At 48.4% G+C, this 27,585-nt stretch overlaps 1 protein-coding gene across 2 annotated transcripts in view; it reads right to left on the minus strand.

Annotated features, from left to right (window-relative positions):
- MDGA1 (MAM domain containing glycosylphosphatidylinositol anchor 1) overlaps positions 1–27,585 on the minus strand; it is a 206,598-nt gene that overhangs the window by 18,978 nt on the left and 160,035 nt on the right. The window contains exon 16 of one of the 2 annotated variants that reach the window (XM_085575600.1): positions 4,905–5,693. The exons of the other annotated variant lie outside the window; for it this stretch is intronic. The gene's annotated coding sequence lies outside the window, so the exon portion shown is untranslated. Of the gene's footprint in view, positions 1–4,904; positions 5,694–27,585 lie in introns of those variants that run through there. 2 annotated transcript variants of the gene reach the window in all.

The raw sequence follows: 27,585 nt of genomic DNA on the forward strand, positions 1-27,585 counted from the left end.
ATGCTTTGTGTCACCTCCCCAGTGTTTCTCTCCTCTGAAGCCATCTCCCTCCCCTGATTTGGCAAATTTTTAACCTTGGAGGTTATTTTAATTTCTAACAGCAGTGAGAGCAGCAGGGTATCATTCAATCACTCTCTATTTTCCTTCTTTCTTTATTTTCTTATTACCCCCTTTCATCCTCTTTTCCTTTTTTTTTCTTTTCATTTTTTCTCCTTCCTTTCTTCTTTCCTGTTTTCTTTCCTTCTCTCCCCCTCTGCCTCTCTATGTCTCTCCCTGGTTTTGACCTTTCTAAGGTCTTTTCCATCTCCTGCTTCCCTACTGTCAAAGGTGGGAAGCAGGCAGCTGCTTGCAGAGCAAGGAAAGGAGCTGACCAGCAGTGGAGTGAGCTTAGCATCACAGACTGTACTCCCATGAAGTTCTAATTGGAAATAATTCACTTGTTTTCTTTGGAAATACTTTCTCATAAAAAAAAAAAAGAAAAAAACCTCTTTCCTATACACATTTTTTGGAGGGGTAGCAGATGATTGTTTTTTCTATCAGATATGCTTTGTAGATGGAGGAAAATCACAAATTTGTATAATAAATATCTACTTGTCTTCCTCTATTCCCACATAAGAAAAAATTACATGCCTGAAAAAGTGAAGTATTTTCATGGATTATTTTGAAGAAAGTAATCTTTTTTGTGGTTGTAGAGCAAAAAATAAAAAGGATAGTTTTAACAAATTCTGCTTGGCATTCTGAATAGACAAAGCAAAATAACCTCACTGTAGCTATTTCACTGCTGTCTTTTTAGCAGGGGAAACTGAGACATGCCCAGCTTCATGGGCTGACTCAAAGGCAAGCTGTGAATCTGTAGGAAAGTAAAGAATCATTCCTGGCTTGCAGGCAGTGCCACACGTGAAATTACTTCCCTGCTGGCCATTAATTCCTTTCATCTCAGCAGCTCAACCTCTCTGTGAAGCCCAGGAGGTAGAGGGACCACAGTTTTGCTTGCCTTGAGGACAAGGGAATGGGAAAGGGACTGGATTAAACTAGGCAGCTGTGCCTTACAGTTACCTCCTTCCAGGCTAAATTGCACCATGCTTTTCCCCCACCACACACAGAACATTTGACCTCATCTGCTCCAGCTGCATCCCACCCCAGTGCCAGCTGCACCCTTGCCCTCAGGACAGTGGGCACAATGTTTGAGAGTTGTCCAACAAGGATGTTTCTGCAAATGAGGAGGCTGGGGAGGAATGGGAAGAAGATTTAATTGCTGAAGCTCAGTATGTTTTCCAGAGCTTGCAACACACACTTCTTCAAATATGGGATGCGTCAAACCTAATTGCTCTCCAGGCTGGCCTGCTTCTTAATTAGAAAGTGTTTTAAAGCCCCATGTCAACTCCCTGCTGATAAAACTGCTTTGCAGTGTGAAATAAGATCCAGCTGCTCCAGCACCTTGCAGCACTGCTAGGACAGAGGCAGGAACACAGGTTGCCCCCAGGGCTGTGGTGTTGTGGGGTTCAAGGGTGGCCTCTGCTTCTGGCTAACTCATCTTTCCTCAGCCTGCTTCCAAACAGAACTGTCCCACAGGATATGTGTACTCCCCTGGCATAGAAAATCTCCTACTAGAAATCCCAGTTCAGTGAGGACATGAGTGATTGTCTTGGGTTCAGTCTTGAGGCTGGACAACAGGAGAGAATCAAGGGGCAAGCAGGGGAGTTGCTTCCAGGCTTTCCCTGGCATGGAGATGCCACTGCATCAGACCTCCTGTCTGAGCTTGTCCAAGCTGTTGCAGATCCATGGGAGAAAGAGGAAGCAAATAGTTTCCAGCACAGCTTCTTCCTTCTGAATGTGCTCCCCTCCTCTGCCTTTCCCCAGTTTGCCATTGTCATTTCCCAGTTGGCCAGCTCCACAAACATCTTAATTTCATGCCTGCTTGTCAGGGCTGCTTTGTGAAACATCTGAATGACATTAGCACAGTTAGAGTGTGACAGACTGAGGAGCAGCAGCCTCCTGTGATCTCTTATTCCAGATGGTTAAGTGACAAGTCTCATTTCTGATATCTTAACTAGAGAGGTGCAGAAGGAAAACGTCTCCAGGGAACACCAACACCCCACCCCCAGCTCTGAGCCTTTCCTGGGACCAGGCAGCGGTTAATCCAGACAGAAGGAGACATGCAGCAGCTGCCATATTCTTCAGGAACCCTGGAAATATTTTCCCCTCCCTCCGACTTGTTGCTGTCTCATATCAATTACATCAATTTGTCCATCAATTTATGGACAGCCATAAACAGCTCATCCATACCCAGTGCTTTTACTGAGTGTTTTTCACCTAGAACCTCTTCTCATTGGGGTGATACCCTATCACATTGCTTTCAGAGGGTATTTGCAGTCTCATAGGAATACTCCAAGCCCCCCAAGCCATTGCAGGACATTTGGGAAATGAAACTGCATTCACAGCAGTAGTGAAAGGCAAACACTGCTGAGGGTGAGTTTAGAGTCACAACTTGGGGGTGTGTGTGTGTAAGAGTAATGCAGCGGAGGCTTGTGAAGCCCCGGCTCAGGGCCTGTAACCTGCTTGCATCTTAACTGCCTTGCTGGTTGCAGCTTTATTTTCCAGCGTAACCTCTCCTGGATCTGTCATTAGCGTAAGAATCTCCTACTACCACCACCTCTGGGAGTGATAAAAATTCACTGTATGACTAGTGCTGACAGGTTCAAACTCTGCTAGAAAGAAAAGCTAGAAGTTTCTGGGTCAGCACAACAATTGTGTGTGTGAGCGTGTTTATGGGTTGCTATTCTAACTCTTGAATGCAGCTGACTGCAGCCTGAAGCACAGCAGTCGATTGGAAGGACAGGACAGGAGCTAGCAGGGCAGAAAGTGAGGCAAAATACTGTAAAACTGGGGAGGGGTACTTAGTGATCACCAACAGCTGGAGTTTTGTGCCTTCTCTGCAGCATAGCAGGGTTACAATGCTTCCCTTTGTCCATGCAATATAATGTAAATTCCCATCCTGGCTCAGGATCTGGATCCTGAGATGACACTGTTCTTTCTCATGCTGTAGCAACGAATGTTTTCTGGGTCTGCAGGCCACAAAAAATTCAACATACAAGGTCAATATTTGGAGGCTGTGTCCTCCTATGCTCCCGTTCTGTTCCCATTGTTATAGGTGCAGCATCTGTGTGTTTGTTTCATAAATGCCCTTGCCTCCCCTAATCCCTGCTACCCCCAACCTCTATTCCCAAGGTCAGACACCTCAGGGGGATGAAACTCACAGAGCCTTTGCTGCCAGCTCACCTGGCCTGCTTGTGTCAATAACCTGGGCAGTGAGCTGAGCAGATTTACTAGGCTCCAGACAGGGAAAAGTGTCCATCCTTTCTGCCCTGATTCAGCTTCCCATCCCTGAAGAGAGGGCTCCCTGCCTCCTGGAGCAAGAAGCTGAAGTCATTAGCAATTGATCTGGGCAGTGGGAATGAAAGACAACAGCTGATCAGAAAATAAATCCAGAGACTCTAGGGAGAGGAACTAAATCTGGCTTTTACTGCTCTTACATAAAATAGCAGCAACCTTGTAGTTAGATAATTGCTTTTGTAAAATCCTTGTATTTCAACATAATGGTTGAAGGTTTCCTGGTGATGCCACATGAATAAATTTGGGGACAATGCAGGTACTGCTTTCATCTCGACAAGGTGTTTGCTTTTGGTGGCAGGTGATTCACAATTGCAACTAATGCTCTGTTCTGTGCTTGCACTCAGCTGCTGCAGTCTGGAGGCAGGTCTGACTTGCAGACTCCTGAGAAGTGCTCACAGGAGGCATCCATCAGTATCCTGGTCTCTGCCTGCCTTCCTCCTGTTGTGATGGAGCACATCTCTTACTTCAGAAATATCCTTTGAGCCTCTTAGAAATAGAAATACATGGGAATCAGTATGTGCTGTTGAAACCCTATCTTCTGCCCTCTGCAGATAGGAGGCAGAAATGGGGTTGGATCCAGACAGGATTACTCTGGATGGCTGAAACGATCTCCAGTCTGGTCCCAGAAGAATGATAGACAGAAAAATGAATGCAGGGGGAACAGATGTTTGAAACCTTGCCAGTGGAAAAATGTTTCCAGTTAGACACTCAAGGAAGAAAGGAAATGCTCAAGGGCCCAAGACAGGTGACCTGGCCTGATTTAGTTCACCTGAGTGGCTCTGGGTGTAAGGAATCCCCTGCCCCAGCCCTGGCTGGGACATGGTGTTGCTCATTATCTCCAGCCCCTGCTTCCCTCCCCAGAGATCCTGGAGGAAAGTGACAAGCAGAACAAAATGGAACCTGTGGGACTTGGGAAGACAGCAGTGAAGTCCCCAGCCATGACTAAACTGTGCATTTCTCAGTGCTTTTAATCTCCTTATTATGGTAATGGGCTGATAACTGATTGTGCAGTTAAAATGGAATTTGGCACCAGGGCTGCCTTTTCTCTGACTTCAGAGAGATTCTGCAGTAAACAACATGGTAAAGAGTTGTAAGAGCTGATGTTCTGCTTCAAACCTGTGCTAACGGGAATATGAAGAAGTGCAAGAGAATAAAGGGAAGCTGAATTTATGTGGATAGAGGCATCAAATGGCCCTGGATAAATAAAGCATTTTTTGGCTTGGAAAGAGGATGGTAAGAGAGGTCACCCTGTGGGTGGAGATGAAAAGGCATGGGAAAAGCAGGAGCTGTGCAAATAAAGAACTCTAGGGCCACTGCCTTCAGTGTACAGCATCTGCACAATCCTGCTGCACACTGGCTACACACATAGCCTCAGCAGGCAACTGGCCAAGCTGACACTGAGGGTCCCATTATCCTCTTACCCCTGCAGGGACACATCACATTCTTCTGATGTGGTTCCCCTCTGTTAGTCCCAGCTGCTCACCAAGTCTTTTTACTACATTTCTTTTCTTCTACTGTTTTATTAATTCATAGATGCTGATTTTGTATTGTCTGCTGTATTACCTGCTATGAGGTCCAGCATGAGCCAGCATTTTGGTGAGGCATTTGTCTTCCATGGATTTCCTTTGAATTTTCCAAACATTTCAGAATTTAACTCTATTGCTTTACATGATCTGACAGCTTTGCGCCGCGCCTAGCCTAGCCTAGCCTAGCCCAGCCCAGCCTAACCCAGCCTAGCCCAGTCCAGCCTAGCCCAGCCCAGCCCAGCCCAGCCCAGCCTAGCCCAGCCCAGCCCAGCCCAGCCCACCCCACCCCACCCCATCCTTCTGCATATCCCACTGTTCAGTGTAAGACTTTTCCAGCAAAGCACAGTCCATGGCTTGTGGTTTGTTCTTGTATGTTCACTCCTGCCATTCGTCATCAAGCTGTGTTTCTACAAAGGAGGAAAGGAATCTCTATCACAATCCTAGTAATTAAGTTGCAGAGGATAAGAAATACCAAAGTGGCAGGGCTGCGAACCTATCTTTGTCTCCATCCCTATAAACACATTTCTTCCACACTACAGAAAAAGAAGGTGAGGAACTTCTTGCCATTCACCCTTCTGAGATAGGTTGCAGCTGATAAGGCAAACTGCAAACCCCTCTGAACTGCTGGACTTCCAGTACTTTTCCAGTTCCTTAATTCTGAGGGATTTCAGGTCATCATGGTTGATGGCTGCAGGGAAAATCCTTCAGCGGTCCTGCTGGGTTTACCCCAATGAAGATCTGTAGTCATACTCTACTTTGCCTGCTCCATTCTCCCTTTGAAAAACAGAAAGGAGAAAACATCATAATGAGGATCTGCCTTTACTTTTTTTCTAAACTCAGTCAAGTACATTTGTGGGGGACAAAAGACCCACTGAATTTCAAGGTCTTGGGCAGCAGCTATTTCCTCCATTAAACAAGCAGACATGGGGAAATGAGGGAATGTGTATTGATTGATTTTTACGAAGGTCCATTATAGGTTGTATGGATTGAAGTATCAATCTGACTTTGACAGGCAGAGAGGAAGCTGGACTCCAGAGAGGATGCTGTAATGAGAAGGCACAGGCTTGGGTTTTTTGGTGGGCTCAGAGAGAGGAGGACAAACAGCATCCTCAGGTGCCAAAACTGAGGCTGTGTTCATATGCTGCAGGTAGTTATGAAGTGCTCACAAGCAACCTTCCATTCTCTTTCACCTAGAGAACCATGGATGATGTAGTCATGGGGTGCATGAAGCCTCAGACCCCACCATGAGCACATAGGGATGGAATTGCCCTGGCTCCCCAGGCACCTTCTGCCCATGTGCTAGCACTGAAAATGACACTTAATATGGCTCTTCACAAGAGAAGCTTGGGGAACTTAGCACTCAGCCTGTCCCTGAGTACTGGTTACTCTGGTGCTTGATAAAATAACAGTATTTATGGAGGAGTCCACTGGAACCTACAGCCTGAAGTTGCTTTTTAAGGGAGTACTGGCTGTCTGGTATGATTAGCTAAGAATGTCATATGGAGGCTTTTATCCAGCTGCATGTAGCATCTTCATGTAATGACAGCAAGACCTGCAGGCCTGCAGAAACTCCTTGCTGGCCTTGCTCTGCAAGTACTGGGAAGCAAGCAGGTCTGAGGGCATGACACTGTGATGCCCAACAGGGTTCATGGGCTAATGGATGTCTCACATTCACCTTTATTCTTGGCATGTGTAGAATAAGGAGAATTCACTGTGTAAATAAGAGCAAGTTCAGCTCCTTTAGGCAAAGCATTACAGCAAATCAAGCTGTGCTGACACACACAGCACATGCTATGCTGTGGAACTCCGTGACACAAGAAATTAATGGTGAGAATAACTTAACCAAGCTTGATGACACACATAGATAGGAAAACCAGCATGTGTAGTAATATAATCTTTTGATCCACAGCATAAGATGGAGTTTCTGTTCTAGCTGTTAGGTCTAGGGGGTTTTCCCAGCTGTTTTTTCAGCCTGCTGAACACATACATCTTTGCTATATGCGTGTTATATGCATGCTTCTGTTTGCACTAATTTTTTAGCAGGGGATTAGAGAGGTAACAAATGTTTTTAATCTGCAGGATGCTGCTTGTCTGATGTATCCTGAATCAGAAATGCAGCTCACAGGAGTCTATGAGATTTCTTTCCTTCCCTGAGCTGTCAGTTAATCCAACAACACCATCCTACAGGTCAAGCCCCTTAACCAGCCTGGCTGCTGTTTAGGAGAATTTGTGACCTTCTTCAGTTCTGACAATTGAAAGCATGCTCTACCCTTCTTCTGGGAGAATCTCCTTGTCCTTTTCTGTCTACACCCCAGGTCCCTCATCCCAAACTTTAAACTTGTCAGACATTGTCCATCAGCTTGGAACAAACAGACGCTCTTTGCTGCCCGCTTGGCTACCTCCTTCCTAGCCCTGTCACTGTGGTTGCACGCCAGATTCAAGGCAGTGTTCCCTGGTGTGAGCTGGGCTTTGGTCTTTTCCTTCTCCTCCACTGCACATCATTTGTGTCCTTGTCACCCCTCTGATGCCATGATGCCTTCTCCCTGGCCTCTCCTCATTAGATGCCACTTCCAGCCATCCGTTCCCTTGACACAGTCTGAGGAATACCCATAAGCATGAGACTTCCCCTCCTTGCAAGTCTCAGGCAGACACATTCCTTTTTGGGCTTAGTATCTAATTTTAGTTTTACTTTGTCTTACAGATACTCTTCCCATAAGGTCAGAAGTGTCCTTGCCCTGTCAGAGACATTATTCACTTGGCAGAAAGCAGATATTTTGCCATCGTAAAAGCCAGGCTTCTCAGAAAACAAGAAACCTTTATTAGGCATTAGGTATTCTGTGATGTAGGGTCATTAGGCTGGGCTGGCATGGAAAAGCTCACACACACAACAGTTGGGGGTCCCTCCCCAGCCCTGCACTGGGCAGCAGAGGCATCTCCCTTTCCTGCCTGGCACTGCTCTATGACTGTGCCTCTCAAGAAATTCCACACAGACCTGGACTAATGCCGTCTAAGTGCTGCCTCTGGGAGCAGATCCCTCTTTTTCTTCCCAGTTCCCAAGGTGTAAGTTATCCCTGCAGACTTGCCTGGGTCCTTACCCAAAGGTTTTTATTCTGTTTTTGTGTTTCAGAGAGGCATTTTAAGTGCTGGGGAGAGCAGAGTGCAGCAGAGGTCTTCCCTAGCTCCTCTGGGAGAAAGATGTGCTTCCCTCAGCAGGCATTCCCAGGTCCTTCCACATCTCTTTGAGTATGGCTTTTCACAGAAGCCTCCTCTGTCATCTCTGAGCTGACTGACACCCTCTGTGAAGTGAGCTGCCTTTTGGTAGCACTGCACTCATGGTATGACAGGGTTGTGTATTGAGGTTCTTGGTGAAGAAAGGCAGCCTATGAATTATTCAAGCACTTCAGTTTCTGATTAGCTTATGACTAATGCTCATTGCACTAACCCCTGAGATGTAGCACGTTAAAACTAATGCAGAAAATATAATGGATTTAATTGCTTTCTAGGTAGCAAGGTACACATAGAGCTTTTGTGGACTCTTGTGTGTTTGTTTTGCTTTTAGTTTTAAATAGGTATGCTGAAAGTGAGCTCAGAAAGTCTGCTCAGGGTTTGGGAGTCCACAGTGGGCCTGAATCATTTTTCAAGGTCAACAGGGAACAAGAGGGAGTGAATACCACAGCAGGCAAGGGAAGAGGAGAGAAATCTTCTTCTGATTTTAGATTAAGGCTTTAAAAGCCTTAAGACCAGGAGCAAGGAGGAGAGATTGCCTTGAGATAGCCTAGGGAATGAAGGGTGCATAAGCAACACGAGAAAATTTTACATCATGTTGAAACAGCACGGAAAATAGTGTTGGTGGAATTCAGAAACCAGAGCCTGATGTTAGAACAAGTTAATAAATACGTGGTGTGCACTGACCTTTTTGTGGTCTGTGGCTGGAATTGGAGGCCATTTCTCCTGCTAGAGTGGATCTATGACAATCCCAAGTACCCACTTCTTACCAGAGAATGTGAAACTTACCTAACATCTCAGCTACTAACTGCTGTATAGATTGAAGACACCAGCTCAGCACCTGGCAATTTGGATATTTAACTAGCAATTTCATGTAGGATTTGTATTTTCAACACTACAATTTTCCAAATTATTCTTGTACCTATTAGCATGTTCCCTTGCCAGGTAGCAGAGCTATCTTTGGGTCATTGGAGACCACAGATATCTTTATGTCTGCTTCCCTTCTTTCTGTGGGTCAAATTAGTTTTAGATTGTGCTTCTTTATTCACGTGCACAGACTGTTAGCTGTGTGTGACTCTGGATAGCTGTGTGCTGGCTTATTAATCACCTGAGTTATATTTGCTAACTAAGGGTCTTGATCACCTTGAAAACCCAAGCAGCAACCAAACAACAAACAAACAAACAAACTTCAATACATATATTGTATTATTCCACAATATCAGAACCACCTGTGCCATGTATCCAATGGTCTTAGTTTCCTGCAGACCTTTTCCTCAGATGAGCTCCCTGTAGGTAATCCAGCTAGAACAAAAGCCACATAGAACAAAGCTTGGGGTCCAGAAGGAACCATCAGGATATTCCCTACTGGGAACCTCAAACTCCTGCAGCCTCCTTCAAAACTTGCATCTGGTTCCAAAGCTTCTTTTTTTCCCCTCCATATAGGTCCTGTTTGGGTTCCTTTCCTCTGAAGGGGCACTACTTCTTGGGTTTATCAGGATCAAGAAAAAAGAAAAAAATAAATATGTTACAACAAAGCCAAGAAAAAATGTTTCAATAGCACAATGTGCTATTCATGCACAATGTGCATTTTCAGTGGGTGCTTATTGGTTCTCTTCATCTGGAATAGAAAAGATTGCTCTTGTCCTTAAAATTGATCTTCTCCAATAAAAGGATCCTGGGGTGAGTATTTCACGTGGAGGCATTTGCATAGCAGACATGCAGAGGGTGAGCAGGAGGGGGCAGATTTTGCCCCTGGCTACAGAAGCAGATCACCAAAATGAGAGCTGTCACCTAACTCTTCTACTTGCTGCCTTGTAAAGCAGGAACCAAAGTGGTGTTTTCCAGAACAGGCCCAACCAATGAGTTCCTGTTCAGACTTGGGAGTTTCCAGCTTCTCCTGGAAGCAAAGGTGGTTCCAAAATGTCTTCCAAGAGCTTCTCAGTAGCTCAGTGCATTTAAGGAATCCCACTGTGCAGTGGCTTGTGTGTGCATCTGATCCACAGCACATTTTGCTGCCATGGATGCAGAGGGTGTGGAGCACAGGGTCTCCCATCCCTGCTACTCTTGCCTCTGAGGAAGCCAGCTGAATCACAGCTCTGAGTTCATCTAGGTGCCTGTTGCCAGTCCTGCCTCACCCACCAAGGCACCTCCTCACTGTGTGCTGAGTGCTTGTTTTCCTGCCAGTTTGCAGAGACTGCATAGCTCAGGCTAAAGCACTAGATGTGGAATCTACTTATGCTTGCTTCCTTCTCTATCTTTGGGGGACTAACTATGTCTTTCTAGCCTTCTGAATTCACCAGAAAGTCTTACCATAGTCAGCTTTTCACCAGATTTCCTAAAATAAGTAGGATTTTGCCTGGTCGGTGTACCTGTGGGAAGCCTGCAGGGCACATGCAAAGAGCTAAAACAAACATCAGTGGCTTTCAGCATCGCTGATATGGTGTGGCATGAAGGGAGGCTTGGATGCAGGATGCAGTCTTGGATGCAGTCTTGTAGTTAAATCCTGAAATGCCGACTGCAGTAATGCCTTGACAGTTTTTAGCCCTGATTTTATGACCATACCACAAAGCTTGTGAAACTGCTTTTGCACCATAGTCCCCATTAGGGTATTCATTGATGCTTGCCTGATTTCTGCAAGTTCTGCCTCATAGTCCACCCCAGGAGCAGCTGCACTGCAGCACAAAGGGACCCTGTTACTTTTGGGAGTCCCTTGAGAGGGGAAATGCCACAGCAGTGTGTTGATGGTGGCACAAGAGGGGTGGTTGCTGGGGACCAGCTGCTCTCTCTCTCTGCCTTATGTCTGTTTCTGTTTGCAGCCTGAGTGCAAATACATTTTATTAAATAAAAACGTCTTTAATTCAATGAAACTTCTAAAGCTGGTAGGACTCCAAAACCAATGTCAGCTTCAGGTGTGAGGAATGCTATACTCCTGGACAGTTTGGATGAATAGAGAGGACAGATCTCTGAAGGCTGTTCTTAGAATATCAGGTTTATTAGGGATGGTGAAAGGTCTTGCTTGGAGCTGCCAGATGCAGCACGTGGCAAGGCCTGAGGGGATGGGGGAGGGGAGAGACAAGGGGTAGAGGGAGACAAGAGGATGTTCCAGGAGAGGGTGAAAGTTCCAAGAGGGTGGAAGTTCCAAGAGGGCATCGGCCCCTCAGAGACCCCTTATCAGGGGGCTTCAAGGTGGGCTGGAACAAGACTTAGGCCAATGGGGTTACAGACACCTGATGCTTAATGGTAGGGTTACAGGTGTGGGATGAACCATACATTTTGGGGATTGAGATAGAACAGTCCATTTGACTTTTGGACCTATCTATAGGTATGGGCATTGTCCAACCAGAAGGGGGGATTGTTTTCATCCTGGCTGTACTATTGTGAATCTTTTGCCAGGCAATTATATTTATTCATCCTTCCCAACATTCAGGCACTGCTTTCCTTTTTTTTTTTTTTTGACTTTTACTCTCTTAAGTCCAAATATCTCTCAGATATTATCTCTTCTGTATTTTAAATTGGCAGGGTTCACAGGTTTAAAGTATTTCTGTGCTCAATTCAAGGAACACCATGGCCTCAGGACTGCTGCCAGCAGGATGCATGCAAGAGGCCATCCTGCTTTAGGAGGTAAGTTTAGCTGCATGGATGTCAGTACCACACCATGCTGTTTGCTCTCCTCACCAGAGAACAGGCTCAGTCTCTGAGACCAGGAGAAATGGTGTTTTGTCCTAGTACTTCTGGTCTCCTGATGTTCCCTGCCACTGCTTCAGAGCATTGAAGCTGGGCTGGCTATGGGGGGAGATACTTCACCTCCAAAGCCACCATCCTAGGAAAAGTATGGATAAAGCAATTGTTCAAGAAGATGAAAGCACTCAGAGAGGAGATGTACAGTTATCTCCCTCAACAGCATCTTAAAGGCATGGCACCAATGTGTGGAAGAGATTCCCCTTCTCTGACTATTGCTACAGAAGCAATTTTCTACTGTATATTGTTATGATCACTTGCAGGAAGATCATGAGTCTTGTGTATCCCTAGTGTTCCCTTCAGCTTCTTTTCCACACTGACCTTGCTACAGAACATCCTGCTGAACCTGTCCTCTCCTTCATCCTATCAGTGTCAGCTGCTGTGAGAGGGTACCTGTCCCTTTGCTACACTTGGCTGCAGCCCACCAAGGAATCTCCCTTCCCAGAGGTCCTGATCCCCACAGTACATGTGCTGTGCTGAACCAGCTGAAGCATTGGCAGCTGCACCACCAGCTGCAAGTGACATGCGTCCTGGTGGTGGCCATAAGGGGTGGGACCCCTGTATAGAGACTTTGAGGTGTAACCAGACTCTAGCAGGGCATTTTCTTCATTCCAATGTCAGTCTGTGGCCATCACACAAAGCTCCTGGCTGTGCTCTTCCCACAGACACCCAGTGCTGGAGCATTAGAGAGTGATGTGCTCTGGCACTGTGCATTAGGCAACCTTGACATACTCTTAACTGCTGTTTTCAAACAAAGACAAAGGTAGTCATTAGTGTGCAGACATTATCTCATCCATCCTAGCAGAACCCACTCTGGATTCCTCAGCATTCCTTGTGGCAGCCTTTCCACAATGATGGCTCATCTGATTCCTGTCGATTGCACTTAACTGCTGCTCCCTGCAGCCAGCACCACAAGGAAACCTGTTTTCTCCTCACAATACTTTCAGGTTTGAGATTAAAGCAGAGAGAAGCCAGGGATATTTCCCTTCTATACAGTGAGGCTATTGCCATTGAGAGCCTTCATTTGACTGGTTGAAACTTAAGAGTGCAGCTTGGGAATCTGCAATCAGAGCCAATTGCTTCCATCGCTGGATGCTTTCAGCACTCACCTGGACACAGTCCCCAGCCATTCCTACTAGCATCATTTCTTGCACTGAGAGCACTTTGCTTTTGACAGTTGTCCAGGCTATGCTTTTTGCAAGACTCTTACTTAATGCATTACACAGATCATACGATACTGTCACAAATCCCTGGCATCCTTAGTGTGTGTTTCTGGGGATATTCCAATTTCTTGAGCAGGTTTAGGGTCAAATCAGCCTCACTCTATAATCACTGATTGGGGGTTGTTCTAGTTCCCTGAACACAGAGTACCCAGTTCCTTAATGTATTATTTATATTCCCTGCACCCTGGTAAAGCTCTGGCCATTTCTCTATTCCAACCACGTTTTCAGAAATGTTCATTTTCTTTCAGATTCTCTTTACAAAAACAGAGCTGCTCTATCATTTCCAATGATTCTGAGAATAGATGATTTTATGAATTTTCCACAATCTCAGCAAATGTTTTGTCTGCAGATTTAACAGACACTGTTAAACTATGGAGCAGATTATAAATTTTAGCCACTATTATGGTGAGTAAGCTGCCAGATTTTTTTTAGATGTTATGCATTGTTTCCTCTCATAGCATAGGGTGAGCAGTTTTCTCCCAAGACACTGGAAAAGCCTGTTTTGCCTGGAGCTGAACATGTTTAATCCTTTCTCTTTTGCCCTCTGCATGGGAAGATTCTTCACATCGCTGTCCCTGCCCTGTGCAGTTCCCTGTGCTGTATGAGGGGGTTTTGTTGCTTTCCTCATTCACCAGTAGCGCAGAAACAGGATTGAGCTGAGCTGCAAAAATGATGGGGAGAAAATGGCTGTAAGTCCTGAGGGCTGGTATGTATCCACAGTTTTGCAAAGAGATGATTTTGTGCACCCATATGGGTGGAAGAACTGTGCCCTCATCTTTTGTGCTGCTACCCAGGTCTGTGGGTCTCAGATTCAGTCAAAGAAAGAAACTGAGAGTTTCTATCCAGGCAGAGGCCTGGGAAAGTGCTGGGAAACAATGTAAATAATTCTTTATCTCTCTTGTTTTTCACATTGTTTATAGTTAAGTTCTATCACTGTGCGCCAAGCACTCTGAACCAATGGTGGTGGGTTGTTTTCACTTCAGAACCAATGGATTTGGTCCTTGTGGAGCTCTGTATAAAAGAGCGGTGTATTTTGAATAAATAAGAGTTTTACTCTCACAGCCTTCTGAATCAGAGTCTCTTCATTCCCATCCTGCCTCGACAGCGACACAGGTCTCCCTCTATCTTTTCTGTCTTGCAAAGTTACAGCAGAATCTCTGCCAAATCCTGCAATGGGTTTGCATGGCATGGACCATGTTGTGGTTTAACCCCAGCCAGGAGCCAGGCCCCACCCAGCTGCTCACTCACTCCCCCACCAGCAGGGTCATAGAAAGTATGGGAAGAGTAAACGCTGGAGAACTTGTGGGTTGAGCTAGAGTTTAAAAGGGAAAGCAAAAGACACACAGGCAAAGCAAAACAGGGAATTAATTCACCAGTTCCTATGGGCAGGCAGGTGTTCAGTCATCCCCAGAAGAGCAGGGGCCCATCACAGATAACAGTGACTTGGGAAGACAAATGCCTTTACTGCAAATGTCTCCCTCCTTTCCTCCTGCTTCCCCCCACTTTATATCCTGAGGAGGATGTCATATGGGCTTGTGGAGTTGCGTTATGTATATGTTTTATTATCCCTGTATTATGTATTGGTTTATTCCTTTGTACCCCCGTGTGCAACTTGGTTTATCCCCAGTTTTCCCGCCTTGTCCTCCCTTCCCGCCTTCCCAGTATCTATCCATCACCCTGAAAGAGGCATTTTACCCCCCCCGGGTGCCTTGTCTATCACTCGGTGCCCCTTCCCATCCATCCAGAAGCTTCTACTCAGGGCACCGGGTGATTGGGCGAGGACCTGGGGCTCCCCCCATATCCTTCCCCCATTGGACCCCACCATATCCCCCCATCCCGGAGCCACCCCCTATCCCTATCCCCATTGGTCGTTAGATACCCCTCCCTTACAGTTTATAAGCCAGTGCAAGCACCTTGTGCTTGTTCCTGTTGGCTGGCACCGTTCTAGGGTATTTGGCCCCGTTGGGCTACAATAAACTCGGACTTAGCCCCCAGCAGGATCTGCTCTTCATTTACCACCGCGAGGCTTGCTAGTGCTGCCCGGAACCCACAAAGGCACTCTCCAAACCCCAGCTGGGAGCGGCGGAGGGTGCCTCCATCGCCCGCCCTCGCCCCACAAGAGCTAGCCGGGGCTGAGAGAAAAGGGATTTGGGGCGGGAGCGCGGCAGCTGGCGCCCAACGAGCGGCCCCGTTTTCGCGGCGTTGGACCCTCGTTTGAGGATTTTAGGGTCGCGCAGACCTGAAGAATCGTCCTCCTGGCCGTCAGCTACCCCGGCGAGAGCAGACCCACGTTTTAGTGGGTGGCACTCTTGGGGACAGGATCGGCAGCTCTGGAAAGCACCTCCGGAGTCGATTCTCTCGCGGAGAAGCCCTGCGATTGGTTTTTCTTTTCCACCCTTCCCTCTCGGACCCCTGTGGTTTGTGAGTATAGGGGCCCCTGGGGCTTTCCCGGTCCTTTTTTTTTGGTTGGTTCCTTTCCCCTAGGTTTTAGGGGAAGGATCCCTTTTTGGTGGGTTTCTTTTTCCCCGGGGTTCGGGGAAAAAATTCCTGTTTTTGGTGCTTCCCTTTCCGGGCGGGAAGCTTAAGGACCGCGACAAAGCCGGAAGTGTGGTCTTTTGTTTTTCGTTCGTGTTTTCCCAATCGTAGGCGCTGCAGCACGATTTAACATCTAACAGCCATGGGTGCAAGGCTGTCCGTGCCGCAGAAGAGCATTTATTCCCAAGTTGTGGGTATCCTTTTAGTGGGGGGAATTAAGGTTAAAAAATCTGAAGTAAAACGGTTCGTTCAGTGGTTGTCGCAAACTTTCCCTGACATTTCGCCAGCTAAATTATACCAAGCCCCTTTTTGGGAACAGGTAGCGGGGAAGATCCTGCGACAGTCAGATCTCTCTCTCTCCATATTCACCCATTTGGCTCTCCAAATTCGCGATATAATTAAATATCGCTACGAAAGTCTGCCACAGCCAGCCGCAAACAAACCGATCCCCAGTTCGGCGGATAGTTCATATAACCCTACTCCGCTTCCCTGTCCCTCAGCCCGGTCGCTGCAGTACGATGCAGCGCTCGCCGCTGCAGCGGGGCGCAGGGCAGCTGCTGTCGCTGCTCCCGAGGCTGCGGCTGCGGCGGGCGCTGCGGGAAAACTGCGGCAAAACTCTCCCTCTCTCCCAAAGTCGGGTATTATCAGACAGGCATCCCGGCATTGCCCGCAGGCAGATTCTGGCCCCTCTGAGAATACCCTAGACACCCCGCAGAGCGGTGCAGGCACTGTCTCTGCTTCTACCCGTTCCCCTTCTTCCCCGCGCTGTACAGCCCCGTCCCATAGAGACTCCGTTCGTTTTCAGTTATCCCAGACCCCCGAAGATCCCTCATCCCCCATCCTCCATCCCCAAACCCCACGAAATGGCTTCCCTTCTCCCTCCTTCCCCAGGACACAAGATGGAAGTGACCGCGTGGGTTTTCCCGCCACTCGTGCTCCTTCTTCCCATGATCCCTGTCCTCCCCCCTCCCATAATCCCTTCCGGCAGACCAACCCCTTCTGCTCCCCGGATTTCTCCGCCCACCTCCCTCCTCCACCCCCCGTCAACTCCCCCTCCCTTGAATTATTCAACACCCCACCCCTCAGCTCCACCCCCGGGGAGGGGAGTCCCCACCATACCACTCCTCCTGCTCCAGACCACGCCTCGTCCCCTGGTTCCCACGACCCCACTTCCAGTTCCCACGCTTTCGGTTCCGGGAGGGGGGAGCGTGGGAACCCCGATCCACCCCAGTCCCTACCTGCCTTCTCGGCCGCACCTGTCACCTGTACCCCGCGGCGGGGGGGTGGGCCCCTTGCACAGTGGTCCCCCATCCCCCAGCAGACCATCAAAGAGCTCTGCAAGGCCAAGAAGGGGTTTGGGATGGAAAGCGAATACTTCCGAGGCTTATTAAAAGCAACCCTCTCCTCCAAAGAATATGTCCCAGCAGACATGCGAACTCTCTTCTCCTGTTTAATTACCCACGGAGAATTCCTCATCTGGGAGTCCGAGTGGAAGCGGGAGATCAGAGAGGTGTTACCTGACCTCTGGGCCAATGCAGATAGCTCTAGGGATGAGGATGGGGCTGTAATATCGCTAGACCACTTGTGCGGGGAGGGGGATTGGAAAATGGGGACCAAGCAGGCGGAAAAAATCCCCAGAGAGGCGCTGCAAGTCAGCACTAGGGCAGCAGAAAAGGCGTTTTTTAAGTTAAGACCCAGCGGTACGGTTATTAACTTCTTGTCCCTAAAGCAGGAATCCCTAGAACCTTTTGTCGCGTTCGTGGATCGCTTGCATCACGCGATGGAGGCTCAGGTCCCGGACGAGAGGCTGCGAGAGGGGATGCTTGCCACAGTTGCAAGGCAGAACGCTAACGACGCGTGCCGGCAAGCAATCCTCAGTCTACCCCTGGACCCTGAGCCTACCCTTCAAAGCATGCTACAAGTCTGTGCGAGGAAGGTGACGGTTCCTGCTAAAGACATTCCAGAGACTCCTAAACCACCAACAAAGAGAGTAGCCTTCGTTGAAGCCGTGACACCGCCAGCCACCCCTTCTCCAGATCGCCGCCCTACAGGAGCACCCCCGAGGGGACAACAGCACCATCAGGCCTGCAATCTATGTAGGCAGAAGGGACATTGGGCTTCCCAATGCCCGCTGAGGGACGAGTTTTTTAGGTTTAAACAGCAGTGACAAGAAAAGAGTGCCCCCAACTCGGGGGGAAAACAAAAAAACTGAGTCATCAGCGCAGTCCCTCCCTGCGCGAGGACATAAATATGGTGGGTTCTATAACATCAGAGGAGGGGAGGGACGACTACCTGCAATGCCCACCTGAGGACATTTCACTGGACTTGACACACCAGATTATGGCTGACAAACCAGCCTATATGAGAGAAGATGTGGATTTCATTCCCACTGCTTGGCTGGGTCGAGGCCCGAACCAGCCCAAGCCGATACTTAACATCGTATCTTGTTTCTCCCCATATAGGTTGGCCCTGACTGAGGCTCTGCACCTAAGGGACAGGGACTGGCACTCCATCGCTGTCGACACAGAGGACCCAGGAACCTGGAGGAACCTCCACAGTAAGTACATCGTTCTTGGGGACACAAAATTCACGCCTCTCGAAGTCACTATTGCACCATCCCTGACATCCAGGAACACCGAGCGATTAGTGGTGTGGCTGCACTACCCCCATCCTCCAATCTTCCTTCCCAAGGGCCAAATCATCGCCCAAGCCATTCCAGCATCTGGGCCTCCGGCACACCCTGAGGATCTATGGAAGAAGTCAGCGAAGAAGAGCTACCAGGTGTGCCAGGCCCAGGTCATAGGGAAGGAAAGACCAAAGCTCTCCTGCTATATGCGGAAGGATGGGGAGTACAAACACCTAAGCGGTCTCCTAGATACAGGAGCAGACATGACAGTCATTCCCGCACGGGATTGGCCGTCACGCTGGGAATTGCAAAACGTGGCGGGGAAAATTCAAGGTGTAGGGGGTTCTCAATTGGCAAAGCAATCAAAAAACATCGTAAAATTTGAGGGGCCGAACGGACAATCGGCCTATTTACGCCCGTTCGTATTAGATTACACAGAACCCTTATGGGGGAGAGACCTGATGGCCCAGTGGGGGGTCACAATTAACATCCCGACCCCCCAGGTTTTTCGGGCAACAGTCACTGAGGAGCGTCCCACCCGGAAACTTAATTGGCTCACAGATACACCAGTGTGGGTAGAGCAGTGGCCGCTCAATAAACAGAAATTAAAAGCACTTCAGGAGCTCGTGAAGGAGCAACTCGCCAAAGGGAATATCCAGGAAACAACATCCCCCTGGAATTCCCCTGTCTTTGTCCTGAAAAAACCTGGCAAAGACAAGTGGTGCCTCCTTCATGACCTTCGCGCCATCAACAATGTAATAGAAGACATGGGTCCTCTCCAGCCAGAGATGCCGTCCCCCACGATGTTACCAGAAAATTGGGAATTGGCTGTCATTGACATCAAAAATTGTTTTTTCCAAATTCCCCTACACCCTGATGATGCGCCACAGTTCGCCTTCTCGGTTCCTTCCATCAACCGAGAAGCCCCAATGGAGAGATACCACTGGAAAGTTCTTCCCCAAGGCATGAAAGTCAGCCCAAGCATTTGCCAGTGGTACGTCTCTTCATTGCTGTCCCCTTTGCGTGCAGCCACCGAGGGTGTGATCATCCAGCACTATATGGATGATATTCTTATTTGTGCCCCCAACAACGATTTACTTACACACGCGCTTGAACTGACAACCAGTGCGTTGGTTGCTGTAGGGTTCGAGCTGCGAGAAGATAAGATTCAAAGAATGCCACCTTGGAAGTACCTGGATTTAGAAATAAACAAGCGGACCATTGTTCCGCAGAAATTGGCCATAAAAAATTCAATTCGGACTCTAGCCGACGTGCAGCAGCTGTGTGGGTCTTTAAACTGGGTGAGACCCTGGTTAGGTATTAACAACGAAGACCTAGCCCCTCTTTTCAATTTATTGAAAGGGGGGGAAGAGCCTAGTTCTCCCAGGGAACTCACTCCAGAGGCCAAAGCTGCTTTGCAGAAGGTTCAGGAGGCAATGTCTGCCAGGCAGGCCCACAGGTACGATCCGGGCCTGCCCTTCAGATTCATCATATTGGGCAGACTGCCACACCTCCACGGTGTCATCTTCCAATGGGCAGACACCCTAGGAAAGGGCAAGGATCAGGACAAAAGGGACCCACTCTCCATCATAGAGTGGGTATTCCTGAGTCATTCACGATCCAAAAGGTTGACACGGCCACAAGAGCTGGTGGCAGAGCTAATCCGCAAAGCGAGAACGCGGATTCGGGAGCTGGCGGGGTGTGACTTTGATCACATCCACATTCCTTTGAAATTAGAATCGGGCCAATTCACAAAGGCAATGTTAGAACACCTGCTGCAAGAGAATGAATCATTGCAGTTTGCACTGGACAGCTACACCGGAAAAATTTCTGTTTTGAGACCGGCCCACAAAATTTTCAATTCCGAAATCCAATTCACTCTGTCAACAAAACAAATTCAGAGCAAAAAACCCTTAAAGGCTCTAACAGTTTTTACGGACGCGTCCGGAGGGTCCCACAAGTCAGTAGTGACTTGGAAAGATCCTCAAACTCAGCAGTGGGAGGCAGATGTTGTTGAAGTAGAAGGATCCCCTCAAGTAGCTGAGTTGGCCGCAGTCGTTAGAGCTTTTGAGCGGTTCTCTGAACCTTTTAATTTGGTAACTGATTCGGCCTATGTAGCAGGTGTAGTGTCTAGAGCACAGGATGCAATCCTGCAAGGTGTCTCCAACGATGCCCTTAACAAGTTGCTCTCTAAGCTGATAAGGCTAGTCTCCCACCGAGAGCAACCGTTTTATGTGATGCATATCAGGTCACACACCGACCTGCCGGGGTTCTTGGCGGAGGGCAATCGGCGTGCCGATTCCCTCGCTGCCGCCCCCGCACAGCTGGTGCCGCTCCTGGACAAGTTCCAGCAAGCAAAAATAAGCCACCAGCTTTACCACCAAAATGCGCCTGGTCCGGTCCGGCAGTTCCATCTAACCCGGGACCAGGCCAAGGCCATTGTGGCCACATGCCCGTCCTGTAAGTCGCTCCCACTACCATCGGTGAGCGCAGGGGCTAACCCTAGGGGTCTGAAGTCCTGTGAGGTGTGGCAGATGGACGTTACTCATATCCCCTCCTTCGGGAGGATGAAGTACGTCCATGTCTCCGTGGACACCTTCTCTGGAGCAGTTTTCGCCTCTGCCCACACAGGGGAGAAGGCCAAGGAAGCAGAGAAACACCTGATACAAGCCTTCTCCATGCTAGGCGTCCCAAAACAGATAAAAACAGACAATGCCCCCGGGTACACATCCAAGGAATTCGCAGGCTTCCTGCAGCAATGGGGAATAGAACATAAAACTGGCATCGCCTATTCCCCGACAGGTCAAGCCGTGGTAGAGAGGACTCATCAAAGCATCAAAAGGATGCTTAAACAACAACAGTCGTCAGCTAAAAATGAGTCCCCCCAGGTTCAGTTAGCGCGGGCCCTTTTTACCATCAATTTCTTAAACTGTTCCTTCGAGTGCCTCAACCCCCCCATCGCGAGGCACTTTAATTCCTACGAGCAGAGCAAGGTCAGGGAAAAGCCGCCAGTTCTCATTAAAAACCCTGAGACCTGGCGGCAGGAGGGACCCTATGACTTGGTCACCTGGGGACGGGGGTACGCTTGCGTATCCACGCCCTCAGGCCTGAGATGGGTCCCTTCCAAATTCGTCAGACCATATGTCCCTAAGACCCAGAAGAGAAAACCGGACAGTCCTCAAGTTGGGTACGCCGCCCTCCAACGGCAGAAAAGATCCCCCTCACCTGATCCCCCCTCTTCCCTCTCTGTCTCCTGGGATTCTCTGTTCCCCTTTGAGTTAGACCTCCCCTACCTCGACTATTAATTTCAGTTGCTTTCTAAAGAAACAGGACTTTTGCTGCTGCTGGGACTCATTGTGTTTATTACAAGCTTTAACATAGTGATGAACTGAAACCCTTGAACAAAGAAGGGTTTCAAGAAGAAGAATTTCCAGAAAAAGGAAACATCTAGTTTCAAAATGAGCCCAGTGACTGTGAAGCCCCCGTTTAAAGACTTACTTTATCCTCTTCACCTTTCTTTCTTTTTAAACAAAAAAAGGAGGAGATGTGGAGTTGCGTTATGTATATGTTTTATTATCCCTGTATTATGTATTGGTTTATTCCTTTGTACCCCCGTGTGCAACTTGGTTTATCCCCAGTTTTCCCGCCTTGTCCTCCCTTCCCGCCTTCCCAGTATCTATCCATCACCCTGAAAGAGGCATTTTACCCCCCCCGGGTGCCTTGTCTATCACTCGGTGCCCCTTCCCATCCATCCAGAAGCTTCTACTCAGGGCACCGGGTGATTGGGCGAGGACCTGGGGCTCCCCCCATATCCTTCCCCCATTGGACCCCACCATATCCCCCCATCCCGGAGCCACCCCCTATCCCTATCCCCATTGGTCGTTGGATACCCCTCCCTTACAGTTTATAAGCCAGTGCAAGCACCTTGTGCTTGTTCCTGTTGGCTGGCACCGTTCTAGGATATTTGGCCCCGTTGGGCTACAATAAACTCGGACTTAGCCCCCAGCAGGATCCGCTCTTCATTTACCACCGCGAGGCTTGCTAGCGCTGCCCGGAACCCACAAAGGCACTCTCCAAACCCCAGCCGGGAGCAGCAGAGGGTGCCTCAATCGCCCGCCCTCGCCCCACAAGAGCTAGCCGGGGCTGAGAGAAAAGGGATTTGGGGCGGGAGCGCGGCATGGGCTGGAATATTCCTTTGGTCAGCTGAGGTCACCAGTCCCAGCTTTGTCTCCTCCCAACATCCCATGCACATCCAAATTCCTTGTCAGCCATGGCAGCACGGAAAGCAGAAAAGGCCTCAGCTCTATGCAAGCCCTGCTCAACAATAACAGAAACATCTCTATGTTATCAACTCTGTGTTCAGCACAAATATAAAACATAGCCCAATACCAGCCACTCAGAAGAAAATGAACTCTAGCTGACACCAGCATGGGCCTGCACCCTCATCTTGGCTGGTGCCCCAGATGCCAGGCTCAAATGCTGCCAATCTGCAGGCAGTTTGCTAGCAGGCTGCTGACACTTCCATGTTGGAAAAAATGACAACCTGGTGGATTCTGTGCAGTCTTTTGCCTTAAGTTGGACTATGTTTGAAGCAAAGCGTGGCTGCAAACTGAGCACCTGTACCTCCTCCTTCCCCAGGCCTAGGTTTCCTTCTGCCGGTTGGATGCTGGCTTATGTGGCTGTTCTGTGAGCCTGGACATCTCTAGCCAGGAGAGAGCTTCTCACCCCTTTCACTTTTTATAGGCTGGCTGATGAGGATCTGAGGATGCTGAGCCAATTAGCACAACACCAGGAGAGCTTCCAAATCCTCTCACTGTCTTCTAACTCTCTGCTTTCTGATCCCATTGTTTTCACATGACACTTCTTCTGACAGCTGGATTTTTCTCCTGGTCAGCTCTCTCTGCTCTCTGCAGCTTGCAGTCAGTTCAGTGGATGGAGGCACTGGGACAGGAGCAGGAGCTGGATGGACGGAGCAGTCTGTGAACGTGAGATCTATAGTCTTCTGTGTCTTGTGCAGAGCGTGGGGCCTAGGAGTTATGATACTGTTCAGTATCAAGAAGCTGGACATAAAATCCCTTCACTCCTGTGTTGTAAGATGGAAGTGTTGGGATGGCCAAGTGGTCTCTCAGGCAGAAGCAACTGAAGCAAGGGGAGAAGGGCTTTACTGATATTTCTCAGCCCCTGCTCTTCAGACAGAGGTGATGAGGTTACACTGACCATCCCAGTCCCAGCATTCCTCCAGAGAGCTCTCTGCTTTGGGTTGAAGTTATCTCTGCTGAACTATTCAGGCTCCTGGAGTCCTGGGAGAGATGGATTAAAGCAGAGCACACCTGAGCTGTGGGAAGCCCAAAGGCCATGATGCAGCTGAGCAGAAAGGTAATTATTGAGTCTGCTGAATGTTTTATAGTGCATTCAAGTACTGAGACCACTATCAAAACTGGACATTATCCATTTAGATCCTTTTCTTCAAAATAAATTATAACCCTTTCAGGATGAGCTGCTGACAAGTGAAGAAGAGAGGCTGTGTGTCTGATATGGGAAGAGAAACTATGCCAAGAAGGCTGAGCATTCTCACCTGAAGGGCAGAAGAGATGGAAAATGAGCTCACAGAGTGCAGGCATCCCTCCAGATCATGGTATCATCCAAAGCAAATTTCCCAGCAAACAATATTTTTCAGATGGAGAATTTTGAACCCAATGCTCCCCAGAACAGAAGGTAAGCTTAGTACAAATGGCTTGGGAAGGAAAGAGGAAATAAAAAGGATTGTGCTGGATTGGGAATGTGATGCCATAGGCACTTGCATGCAAGGGAAGGCAACATAGCCCTGAGGAATCTGAGGAAGGAGCTGTGCTATTGGGGAATTAACACTGGGGTGAAGATGTGGGTAAAACAGAGCTGTAGGTGTGGGGAACAGGTAATGGGAAAATTTGCAGAGATCTGCAGGGAGCAGTGAGAATGATGAGTCCTGTGGGGGGGAGGCAGCAGTGGGAGAGGGCAGCGCTTCCTTCTGCAGGAGGTGTACGGGGCAGGTGGACATCACCACAGGACTGTAAAGCTCACTGTGTACCCAGCCTTGCTCAGACACATAAAGAGACAACTGCTGCATAGAAAAACACATGAGCCGTGAATCCAAACAGTAAACAAAATGAGTGAGAGAAGGGGGAACAGGAGACCACTGTGAGCAAAGAAGATGCCACATTGGACAAGATGAATGTTCCTTTAGGCCCTTATCTCAATCCCGACAGTGGCTGATATCAGATGCTCCAGCAAAAGCTGCAGAAACTATCTTCACAACACATCTGGGCATCTGTGTGATAGCATCCCCACAGGGGCTCTTCCTGCCAGACCCCATTTGCTGATCAGCCTGCACATGGAAATCAGAAGACTGAGAGCTCTTGTCAGTTTTGCTCTGGCTGATGTTGCAGTCAGAAAGACTTTGGTTAATATAGCCTTCTATCCCAGCCAGCTTCCTTCCCCACTTGCTCTATTCTGTGTGTGGTCTGGGGCCCTCAGCCCTTGTGGCAAGGGCAGACCCATGAGCTATGTCCCTAATCCCTGTGTTCCTGCAGACAAGCACAGCCCAAGGTGTACTATACCCTTTCTAGCTCCATCTAATTGCCATGGGTTGGGGGGTTCACTCTTCTTCATCCCGCTGTTTTAAGCACTTTGCAGCAGCATGCCACCACTCTTTCCTTCTGTGGAGGGCCATTCCTGAAAGATGGATTTGCAGGAGTGTGAAGAGCAAACCAGGCAATCCACATACCCTTCCAGGTGCTTGAGGAATTAAGTCTGCTGCCTTCATTCTGCATGTGGCAGGACTGATGAACAGAGGAAATAAATTTAAGGAAGGATCCCAGGAAGACAGGACAAGAATCTGAGCTTTACTGACAATTGTTGATCTGAGATTTATTGACAATTGCTGAGCAAGTTGATGGAGTGCAGCATTATCACAAGAGATCTTTGACAGGCCCTAAGATGACATTCCACAAGATACTAGAATAAAATCTACAGACCTATCGTACATAGATCTCCTAACGGAAAACCCACACTATCTGTTCATACTCAAAGCACAAGGAGACCAAACAACAAGAAAAATTAAAAAGGAATAAAAGAGTTTTAAAAGTTTTGTTTGGCTGTAAATGAGAATTGCTCCTGGCTCTCTGCACATGATGCTCTTCTGGAGAATTTCTCAGCAGCTTGGGTGGTCACAAAATCACAGGTGGTGAAACTCTGATCTAATAGATTTTCTGGGTTAAATCCTCCCATGGATGTGATTATATGTGAGCCTGGGACTGCCTCCTGAAAGACCTTCCCACCCCTCAGCACTGCATGGGAAGTTGCAGCATAACCCACAGGGGCCTCCTGGCTCCCAGCTAGTTCGCTCCCTCTGACAGACTGCTAAAAACACAGTGGTTATTAGTAGGAGTGAGGCTTTAGTTTTGGCCCTCCTGTCCCTTGCATGCGCACACATACATACATGTGCCTAAGTGCCAGTGCATTGTAGCGTGCGCCATGCGGGGCGGCTGCGGCAGGGGCGCGACCGTCCCCATGCAAGTTCTGCAATTCCCAGTTATCGCAGGGACAGACAGCAATGACACGGGTCTTCGGGCATAAAAAGATGGATTTATTCCTGGGCTCCCAGACAAAGCTGGGGGAAGGCGAACAAAAGTTTTTATATAGCAACTCAGGAGGCGGGGTGTAGGAACATTAACCAATGAGGGTAAGGCTGAGGAAGGGTCAAATGTGGGACTAACATTTTGTAAACCTATCAGGGAGAACAGGGGAGGGGAATAATACAAAGTAAAAAATGGGGTGTCGAGGGCAACAAGACAGACACAGAACTCTCTGGAGAAAGGGGTAGGGATAGGGAGGATTGACAATTTAGAAGGGAGGAGGTTAGGGAAGGGCTTGGGAAGATTGGCAGCTGGAGAAGGGAGGGGATTAGGGAGGAGAACAGGGCAAGCATGGATTCAAAGCAAAACACACCACAACACCAGTGGTTTCCAGGTGCTTGAATCTGTAATTTCCCCCAAGCTGCAGGATTACATGCCCAGTCAGGAGAAGTGGCTTTGTTCTATTCCCCATGCCCTCCCCCAAATAACTGATTCTGGGGAACACACTGCACCAATCATTGCTACTCATTGATGTCTCTACTGTGACATCCTTGACCGTGGATCACAGTCCCTGTGGCCTATTGTGTTTGGATTCACACCACTACAGCCCCAGGCAGGTGATGCATCTCATTGTCCTCACGGTGTCTGCTCCTGGAGGAGCCCCAGGGAGGCGATTGCTCAGCTGCTCACTGCTGCCAGCTCTCTGGATGCCTGTCCACATCTCCCATATGCCCTCCATGTCCCGCTGCAGCCCCCAGAGGGGGCGGCTTTTGCTCCCTGAGTGACTGCATCCCCGGGGTCACGGCTGCGCTGGCTGTGCGCTGTCACTGCATGGCATGTGGGACTAACTGAGACCAGGAGGTCATTCACAGGACTTGTAGCACACAGGGACTTTGATGGATACTCCATCTGCATTAAAAGCCATGGACAGATAAATCAATGGCTCTCCAAGAGGATCTCTCCACATACTAGCCCCTTCCCTCTTCTTCCTCCTGGCCTTTGCGGTGAACTCTCAGGATCACAGAGAGGTAAGGAAACTTGAACTCTATGATGCACACTTTTAGGCCTATGCTGCCTGATTTTTAAAGGCTCTTTTTCATTCACTGCTGGGACACCATACTTGTATTTTCACAGTTTCTTCAGTGCAACAGTGTTCATGCAAGAGACAGCACACAAAGCACTACTCCAGCAAGAGTCTGCTCCCCATGGGTAAACACTGCCCTTCCTTGGGAGCAGTGTCAGCTCTGCACACTGTCCTTTTAAACTCAAGGTGACAGCAATAAGTAATATTTCTTGAACTCCTAATGGCTCCTGGTTTGGTTCATGTGAGCTTTGTGGTTTCTGGTACTTGCTTTGTAGTGTGGCTTAGACTGCCCAATGAAGAGCAGGAATCAAAACTTACTCAGAGACATATGAATGCTTGCACTTTCTTTCCCTTTAAATTAACACTTTCACTGTGTCAACATGGAGCTTTCTAGTCCACAGAGATCTGGGGGCTTTATCCCCACTTTAATGTAATCCTTTCTTCAATACTCATTGTTGGTTTGTTGTTTGGTTGATTTAGGGTTTGTGGTTTTTTTGTTTTTGTTTTTGTTTTGTTTTGTTTTGTTTTGTTTGTTGATATGTTGGTTTGTTTTTTATAGGTAGCAATGCTTATTTCTAAGCTGCTTCCCAAACAAACAAAAAAAAAGCCTTTAATCAGGCTG

This window comes from Lonchura striata, chromosome 3, assembly GCF_050655825.1.
Source record: "Lonchura striata isolate lonStrDom1 chromosome 3, ASM5065582v1, whole genome shotgun sequence".
NCBI lineage: Eukaryota > Metazoa > Chordata > Aves > Passeriformes > Estrildidae > Lonchura > Lonchura striata.